This window comes from Papaver somniferum, chromosome 3 (genome assembly GCF_003573695.1).
Source record: "Papaver somniferum cultivar HN1 chromosome 3, ASM357369v1, whole genome shotgun sequence".
In the NCBI taxonomy this organism is placed as follows: domain Eukaryota; kingdom Viridiplantae; phylum Streptophyta; class Magnoliopsida; order Ranunculales; family Papaveraceae; genus Papaver; species Papaver somniferum.
This window is the reverse complement of record NC_039360.1, coordinates 88,023,904-88,033,729: the sequence shown is the minus strand read 5'-3', so window position 1 is coordinate 88,033,729 and position 9,826 is coordinate 88,023,904. Positions and strand designations below refer to the sequence as shown.

Sequence of the window (9,826 nt, the reverse complement as noted above, 5' to 3'; positions counted from 1 at the left end):
TTCTTCCTCATGTCAAGACACTTCTGGTAAGAACTCTAACTATGTCTCTTATTTTGATGACAGTAAATTTTATGATAATTTCTCATGTCAAACAGGATCCCTTTCTAAGACTAAGAGGAAATACAAACTTAACCAAATACATAAACCTCGTAATGAGCCTGGGGCTCGTACTTGTGATAATTAATCACAAGGTTCGAGAACTTACTCATATAAAATCCTATTGAGTAAGTTGTGTTAAAAACAGGTATACTTGTTGCTTGCATCTGTTAAGTTAAGCTATTTTCTTATCGTTCATAGCTAAACTTGTGTTGACAGATCCGCTAAGATCAAGTATTGGTTAAGTCAAAAGAAGTTGTTACATACTGTTTTAAAACGTGTTTTTAGGTCCTGTTTTCAATTTGTTGAAGGACTTTATTTCTTGGGTACTTGTTGTACTCGAACAGATTCCGTTCTGGCCCGAGTCAACAGTTTCTGTTTGAAACCCTAAATTGCTGTCCCCAAAGAATATATATCCAACTTCTTAGGGTTGCAAGTCACGTACGTGTACTCCTGGTGGTTTTTGGATTTTCAAGAATGTCTTCCTCCTCTTCTTGTTATGGTGGTTTTGCAAAAGGATTTCTTGAAAAAGGTGTTGAGGTTGATTCCAAGAAGAAGAGAACACTTGTAGATGAAGATCATCCCAATGTTTCATGCTTCTTTGCTTATTCTCATGAAGATGTTGAGAAGGATGATATGATCTCTGCTGAAGTTGTTCATGACTTTCTTAAGTACTTTGGGGAAGCAAAACAACAGCTTGTTGATACTCTAAAAGATCTTGATAAAGTGAAATATGAGTTGGAAAAGGTTGTGTCTGACCCTGGTCTCATAAAATCTCAATCTTCCTAAAGAGAATCATCTCTCTGATAATGCAGGGAAGGCTGTCGTTCACAAGCCGGAAGACTCCTTGTCTTGTGAGGATCCTGTTGTGCCCTTATCCCTATTCGCTGTCAGGGAAACAATGGAGTTTGATTCTCTCTAGCTTGTCTTTTTAGATGCCTAGGATGTCTTCTTTTTGGATTAGTTGGAAGAATAACTAGTGCTTTGAATAGCGATGATTGTGACTACACATAGTTATTTTTGTTTTCATCTTCTTATGTTATTTTTTAGGTTTATTGGTTTTAAATTCTAAAAATATTTGGAGGATGATGTTTATTGCAGTATTTTAATGGTTTGTGATATTGCAATATTTTTATGGGATATGTATTGTTTGGGTCCGTGAACTTGAAGGTCCCATATTGCGGTCGAAAGTAAAGTCGTTCTTGAATCAGTATTCGAAAGGACGAACGGACTTTTGACATATACAAAAATTATGCCTATCCAGTCATGTATTTGATGGAAAATAGGATAAAATCTTTTGTTCAATAAGGATAAAGTCTATTATGTCGTTATGATGGAAAATATAATAGATCCTTGTATGTTATCCACCGTATTGATCTTCATTGATCCATTTTATTATGTTTTACCGTGAAGGCTCCATTATGTGTCTTATGTTGAGCACCTTACAACTAAGTCGATTTACCTTGGCTTTGTTGGTTGTTCCATAAGATGTTATATGCCGAGCATTAAGAACTAAATTAATCAACTAGTTTGGTTATTTAGTTAGTACTCCATAAGTTTTCTTTCTTATGTTGAGTACATGTACGGTTAAGGTTGTCATATTCTATGATGAACTTAGTCGGGGTTCCATAAGTTCTTTTATGTTGATCCCAAAATAATTAAATTGATTACTTCGGTGATTAGTTTGGTTATTTGTATTCCAATTAGATTAATTATAGGTTCTCTTGTAATTAATCTAGTTGAGTTTTCATATATTCCACAAGTTCCTGTGTTGAGTATATGAAAGGCTACACTATCATGTTCTATTGGTTAATGTAGTCGTATATTCCGTAAGGTTTTGCTTATGTTGAGTATTTGAACGGTTAAGTTAGTCATCTTCGTGTGATTGACTTAGTCGTAGCTCCGTGAGTTTACTTATGTTGAGCACTTTCAATTAAATTGATCACTTTTGTGGTTTGATTTAGTTGCGTATTCCAATTGAATTAATCATGGGTTTACTTGTGGTTAATTTGGTTGAGTTTTGGATATAGAAAATTATTCTCATGATTTTTGGTGTCCAATAAAAAATCCTTCTTTTCTTTCGAAATTAAGGTCGCTCTTGTTTTTCTCTCGGGAATGACATCAAATGGGGGAGAGCTATTTTGAACTTGTGCTTAATGGTAATATCTTGCGGGGAGTGCGGCTGTGGAATTTTATAGGGGTTATCTTGTATCTTAAAACTCCTTGATGAATGATGTTAGTTTCGGCTATTAGATTGCATATAAATTAAGTTGGTATGTATTTTTCTTTTGGCCATTTTTTACCTTTGCCAATTTTATTGACAAAAAGGGGGAGAAATATTGTAGTTCACACTACAAATACATATGGTTTTGGATCATTGTGTAAGGGGGAGTGGTTTCCATGATCGAGATGGAGTATTGACTAAGGGGGAGTGATACATATCACCATAGTATTATTGTTAAAGTCGTGATACAATTGGACTTTGATGTTACATAATAGTACTATGACACTGTATAATAATGATCGAGAATCTCGATTTCTCTCATTGTTATAGCTACGGATCTTCAACAACGATGGTGCTAAACTTACAACCTTTGGGATCATTGGAGTACTTGGAAGGACGAAGATTTCAAGGAACGTTGAAGATTAGACTACGGAATAGGATCCACTAAAGTTTATCTTTTTTGTATTCCATATGTATTAATAGTTTTGTCACTAAAATTGACAAAGGGGGAGATTGTTAGAGCATAGCTCGGTCAACCTCGCATGCATTGCTATCTCAAGCATGTTTGTCAATGTTAGTGATCAAAACTATAAGTCTTGATTTTTAGCCTACATAGCTAAGTCTCGGACTAGGATAGAAAAGTGTAGTTTAGCTCAAGAACTTCATGGCGATTCATCATACAACGACGAAGATCTATACAAGGAATCGTGGAACTTCATCAACAAAAAGGTATGTGGAGACTTGAACTTATCTATCACTCAAAAGTATATCTCTTCTATCTCCTACTTCTTATGAGACAAAAGTCGTATGCTATATAGACTAGATCATACACATTTGATATTTCGAGCCGAGTATATCTCGCCTATCTATATCTCGAAATCATGTGTTGGTAAAGCGTTTCGCTTTGATCAAGTTTATCTTCACCTAGTGACGAAAGTCATGAAAAGTTTCAATCATTTTGAGAATTGCTCTGACGTGAATCGGTCTGTGAATAACGACTACATAGCGTCCTCTGAGAATGTCTCAATGATTGAAATTAGAGTTTAGATTACATAACCGTGTATTCCTTGAACCGAAGTTTTCGAACTTTTTTGATCAAGAGAAATCAGGAGGATTGTGGAATTGTCTTGCCAAGTCCGCGGACCCAGTCCGCAGACTCAGTTTGCGAACTGACGGAAGTTTTCGACCGAGAATTTCCGCTGGATTTTCCAAAACTCGTTTGTGTGCTAAGTCCGCGAATTCAATCCGCGAACCCAGTCCGCGAACTGGCGGAAGTTCTCTTTCCGAGATGTTCTGCTGAGTTTGGAAAACTCAACCGATTAACTTAAGTCCGCGAACTTGTTTGTGAACTTAAGAGGTTATGATATAAAGATGTGCTTTGAACATGAAACTTATATTACTAAGGAATGTTTTATGCAAACCGTGGCTATAAAGTTCATGAGCCGATTCACTCGAATCGAATCATCTTTGTTTCAATTGTGTCTTGTGTAGTTACATAAGATCTCATAGCAATTGAACAACTCTTTAACTAGTTCATTTGAGTCAATTGAACTAGTTATGTTGGAGAAGAACAAGGTTAATATGAAATGCTCATATGGTTGACCTTTTTGGGTTACTATGTTGAACCAACATACACGTACACGTTTGGGCAGGTTTTCACGAACCCAGTAAACGTTTACCAAAATGTGTGTGACAAGCTAGGTTTTTCGATCTAATGGTTGAGAAATATTAGCTTGAATCTAAATCAGGTTTTCATCTAACGATGAATATGGATTGCTTTGTAACTAAGGAAAAACCCTAATTTAAAGGTTATATAAAGGAGATATCTTGCATTGTGCGAAACTAATCCCCACACGTATGTGTGCTACTAGTGCGCCCGCTAGAGTCGATCTCCATTAACCTTTGATTTTCTTCTCTAAAATCAGGTTAACGACTTAAAGACTTCATTGGGATTGTGAAGCCAGACCGATACTACTTTATCGTAGTTGTGTGATCTGATCTTGCATCTTCTATCGTACAATTACAATTGATTGATTAAATTGAGATCGTGAGAGTTCTCCGATAGAGAAGTCACAAACATCTTCATCTCACTGTTTGTGATTCCTCGACAATCCGCTTGTGTAGTCAGGAAGGATTGTAGAGAGGTGATTGATTAATCTAGGCTGTTCTTCGGGAATATAAGATCGGATTATCAATTGGTTCCTGTTCACCTTGATTTATCAAAAGACGGAACAAAACTAGGGTTTATCTGTGGGAGACAGATTTATCCTTTGATAGACTTTTCTGTGTGAGACAGATTTGTTTATTATCAAGTCTCCGATTTTTGGTTGCAGCAACTCTTGGTTGTGGGTGAGATCAGCTAAGGGAATCAAGTGCGCAATATCCTTCTGGGATCATAGGCGTAGGAGTGCAACTGTACCTTGAATTGGTGGGATACTGATTGGGGTTCAACTATAGTCCAGTCCGAAGTTAGTTTGCAGTAGGCTAGTGTCTGTAGCGGCTTAATACAATGTGTATTCAATTTGGACTAGGTCCCGGTGTTTTTCTGCATTTGCGGTTTCCTCGTTAATAAAATTTCTAGTGTCTGTGTTATTTCTTTTCCGCATTATATTTTATATAATTGAAATAATACAGGTTGTGCGTTCGTGATCATCAATTGGAAATCCAACCTTTGGTTGTTGATTGGTATTGATTGATCCTTGGACATTGGTCTTTGGTACCGTCCAAGTATTCCTTGTATTTGATAAAGGATCGCTATTGTTTATAGCTTGAGTGAAAATCAAATCAAGAGAGAGATATTAAATCCTTGAGATACTTTTATCTAGATTGAGTCTGACTTTCTAGTTGATTCTCTAGCAAAGTATTTCGGAGTTAGTCCATACAGATTGCTAAGCGAAATATTGGGTGGTGTTGTTAGACCCTCGCTTTTTCAGACATGATTGGAGTAACATCCATGGCACCGAGGGTAGTTAATACACCTCTATTTTGTAAATTTACTAGGGCTTAACCCGTGCCGTAACGACACGGGATGCCTTTTTCTCTAATGTGACATTGTTTGCGTTCGGCTTATTTTATTTTTTTCACGGGAAATAGTTTTGATATCCAAAGAGGTTTCGGCCAGGAAAATGATTAGTTACCTTTTTGTTTTTCTTAAGCATGTTATTTCTATTTAGTATTCATCCAGAGTAACAATATTATCCCAACTTGAAAATTAAAAATAAAATAAAATAGATATTATCTCGTTTACTATTCACCCAACCGTGATTTTAAATTTCAAAGAAAATATTTTCTCTAACAATAAATATGCCTAACCTGCCAACCTAATTCCATGACATTTATGAACTCATGGGTTCCAAAATTACTGATAACTAAGGCTCTACGGCGTGAAGTAGAGACCCATAATATTTTCCCTTCTATAGACTATTCTTTTTGTGCAAATGTGAGAGTTTTACAAAATTAGAGAACTCTTGGATATTGGAAGACTGAGATATACATGTGTGAGATAAAAAATAAACTTCTAAAAGTAAATCAGAACATGTGCAAGATCATTCCTCAATCATATTGATAACATAAAATGATAGCACAAAATTGAACAAATTCATGGATAAATTTTTTTTGCATCAACTATGCTAAATAGTGCATGAGTGGCATTCTCACATCTAGTGTTACTCAAGTAATTTGGAACACTAAAGAACATATATAGTCATATTGATGTCTGTGCCGATATGAATTGAACTAACCATTTGAAGAAATATCATTCGTTTCGGAAAAAAATCCGACACAAACTTATATCACCTTCAATTTGTAGAAAATACATAAGGTTTAATCAGCCTTGAGATTAAACAAATACCCCGACATTGGTCAAATAATGTCTACAAATCCGGGATCATTATAGATCGCCAATGGGTAAAAAGAAGAGAATAACACCGGTGTTACAAAGAGAATACCTTATATGTATCAAATTATGTTATCTAAACATGTATTCAAATTTAAAAAATAATCAACTTAATACAAAAACATAGAAGAACACAAGTTAAACCAATACTTGCATAAAACAACACCTGTAAGAGAATTTCATAATATGAAAATACCTTTTAAAATCGTCATTAGAGTTTTAATAGCATTCCTTATCAAGAATTACGATAGGACGAAATCACCAAATTAATATGTGGAAAGTTCATTGGATATGTAGCAGTTCAGAGAAGTTTACAGTGGTAGTGATGGCGCTCCATCTAACTGTTGTTCGATTGATTATTTTATTTTTTTTGAGAAGGTTACGGTTTTCCTTGGAGAAACCGAGAGGGAGTGTTTCATTGTATTCAAAATCATTCCAAAAGCCAAGCGCCAACTTGAACACTACTTACGGGATCTCAATACAACCATAGATTTATCTATTGAAAGGCGAAATCTTGATGCTAAACATGTAATTTAGAGTAGTTATTATATAACGTGACATCCCAGTGTTTTTTATTTAAATTGCCATGTATTTTAATCGAGTTTATTTTAACATTAAGACAATCAACCGCATCTTATACTTTATAGTGTTACCCGTTTTGTAGCGGCACACAATTAACATAGTACATTACTACTCACGAATGCCCGTCAGAACCACAAAACCACCGCATCCCTCGAAGGATGTTGGGCGATTAATCGCAAATGTCATGGATAAAGTTGAACAAACTTAGGTCGTTAATTAATTTATTCTCTAATGTTTTTCTTGCTATATTCTCTTTTGTACTGCAATTAATTTTATTTTAATACTAAAAACGATGATTCACATAATCGGTTACCAAAGATAGCAGGGGCACCATTTGATACAATGTTCATAATAATTTTGTTATATATGGTTTGGTATCATTTAGCACCTACCTTTATTAAGCGTGTCAAAAACAACCAACTACATCTTTCACAGTATAATGTTACCCGTCATTTTTTTCTTTTTTTGCTTCAGGAAAAAAATAAAAATAAACAACCACCACCACTAAAACCATCCACCTCCACAATTTCTTCCACCACCACCATTGTTACCACCTCCACCACTCACCAACACCCGCCATAGCTTTCACCACCCATTACTACTACCACCACTATTATATATAGAAATAATTTTTACAACGGGCAATTGGTCTAGTGGTATGATTCTCGCTTAGGGTGCGAGAGGTCCCGAGTTCAATTCTCGGATTGCCCCATAAGTGTTTGTCTTTTTACAAACCATAATTTTCTTTGTATTAGAAATAATTAATACTTTTTACTTTAATTTATTGATGGAAATATGTTATAAGAAAAAAAAAATATTTATGATGAAATGAAAAATTAATAAATTATTCATTATGAGGAATTAAAGTGTATAAACCACGACCATAGATTTGTCTTCTCCCTAGACAAATCTTGGCCATTCTTTATCATGCCTAACTTGTCCAAACCTTGTTTTGTATTCTAGATTGGTATAAATTTAATTTATTATTGTTTTATATATTTACCAATCGATAATGTTACAGGAGCGGTGGAAATGTTTTGCACCGCTAAGTTATGAAAAGAATGAGGCACTAGAGAAGCTATTGTATGACCGTTTTACGTATGGCCCTTCCAATACTGGTGTTACATCTCCTATTGCTTTTAGTACTGATCAATCCCAAGAAGAAACTTCTCTGCACGTGACATTTCGTATGTTGGGCTTCGGTGTTTCTGGTGAGTGTATCCGTAAGAGTCAAGCTACTTCTAGTTTGGATGATCAAAGTATAGGGTATCACCCAGTTGTGAGGGACGCCAGTATTAGTCCTCAGTACCCAATTCTCGGATTAAGTAAATAAGATGATCCTTACTTGCATAGTAACGTAGATTTAAATACAGATATGGAGTTTGTCGTTGAAACTCAGTAGGAGAACCAACAACAAAGGTCGTTTGATTTCTTCCCGAGAACATAATTGTACGGATTATTTGTTTTAATATGTATGAAACTCTTTTATATTTCTTTGTTAAAATAGATCTGTAATTTTCATGTACAATGTCATTTCTTTCGAAATCTATAGTGTCCATGAATAATAACTTCTGACATAATTTGTCTATGACACTAACAATGATTTTATTTTCCTTTAAAAAAGAATGGCTCATACTTATCCATGTCGACCTTTTCACTACGTAGAAGCCTTTAAAAGACTGGGTAGCCTTTAAAAAGTTCACACCCAAAAATCGATTTTTTGTTCTTCCTCCGTTCAAAATATCCCTCCCTTTAAAATTCTTTTTTGAAAATGGTTGCATTTGATTCATCTGAAGATTTGGTGATCATGAAATCTTGGGTGAATATCATCTCCCGTCGTGAAGTTGTTCTTGGTTTCTTACCTACCGAAACCTTTTGGGATAGGATGTGGAACAATTACAAGCTAGAGTTTGGAAATTCCCGTCAAAGAACCATGGAAAACATCAAGGAAAGATATGGCGTAATTCAGGAGGAAATGCAATTATATTATGCCTACCAAGCCGAAGTTGTCGTTAGTTGCCGCGAACCGCATTCGATAACAACTCAAATTATGATAAATATAACTATTTATTAAAATAAACAATTATGTTCAAATAGATAAACAATGATAATAATATTTTGTTATTTGTTACAGGAAAGGATGGCCGCTTTGAAGTACCGACAAGTTAAAGGCGTTTAATTTTCCTACCAGGAAGTTTTTCTATTTCTAAAGACCAAGTTCTCAGATTTCCCAACAGAGATGAAGAGAACTTCTGGTGATGCATGAATTATTTCTATAGACTGGTTAGCGACAGGTTTTTTAGGCACGCCTCTTTGTAAACCTTTACAAGACATCACTCTTCCTTTAGGGTCACCTAAAGGTTCAAAGGCTTGGTACTTATGCTAAATGTAACCGCGATGACTGGGAAAGTGATATCCGGTTTAATAAAACTATATAATGTGTTGTGTTTTTGTGCTACACTTATTGTACTTTTGTTATAATAAATGATATCACACCCATAACATAATTAACTTTGAAAGTAAAAAAAATATAACACAGTGGTTTGTGTTGTCATTCCATCAGTCCGAATCAAATTGGTGAAGCATCACATATAACTTTAAAGAAAATTTTATTTATTTTCAGTGATTTACATGTCACTTTATCTCTGCTAGGTCATTAAGTCAATTGAAAGACAAGACCATCAAATAATATATTGCACGAAGTTATATAAAGTCATATTTGTAACAGTGCATTCAAACCTCAGTTGTCCATACGCCAATCAACACACACCTAAGCCTTGATTGTCTTCTCCAACAAATTGCATCTCCCCTAAAAATATCGTGATCCTCTTCTATTAGGGTTTATATAAGTATTTCAACAGAATCCATAATGCTTTTGTATACTACAGAAAAATATATTGCTATAATAAATGCTTGGTTAGATGTTGTTACTCTCCCGGAGGTTCGTCGTCATTTGGTCCCGGGTACTATAATTTGGAGGACAGGTTTTCGATAACTATAGATATGTATTTATAAACGTTCATCGAAGA

General features: G+C 34.9%; 1 non-coding gene across 1 annotated transcript; it reads left to right on the top strand.

Annotated features, from left to right (window-relative positions):
* The first annotated feature begins 7,436 nt into the window (after positions 1-7,436).
* TRNAP-AGG lies at positions 7,437-7,508 on the top strand. Its single transcript has one exon. It is a non-coding gene; the product is annotated as a tRNA-Pro (tRNA).
* The last annotated feature ends 2,318 nt before the right edge of the window (positions 7,509-9,826 follow it).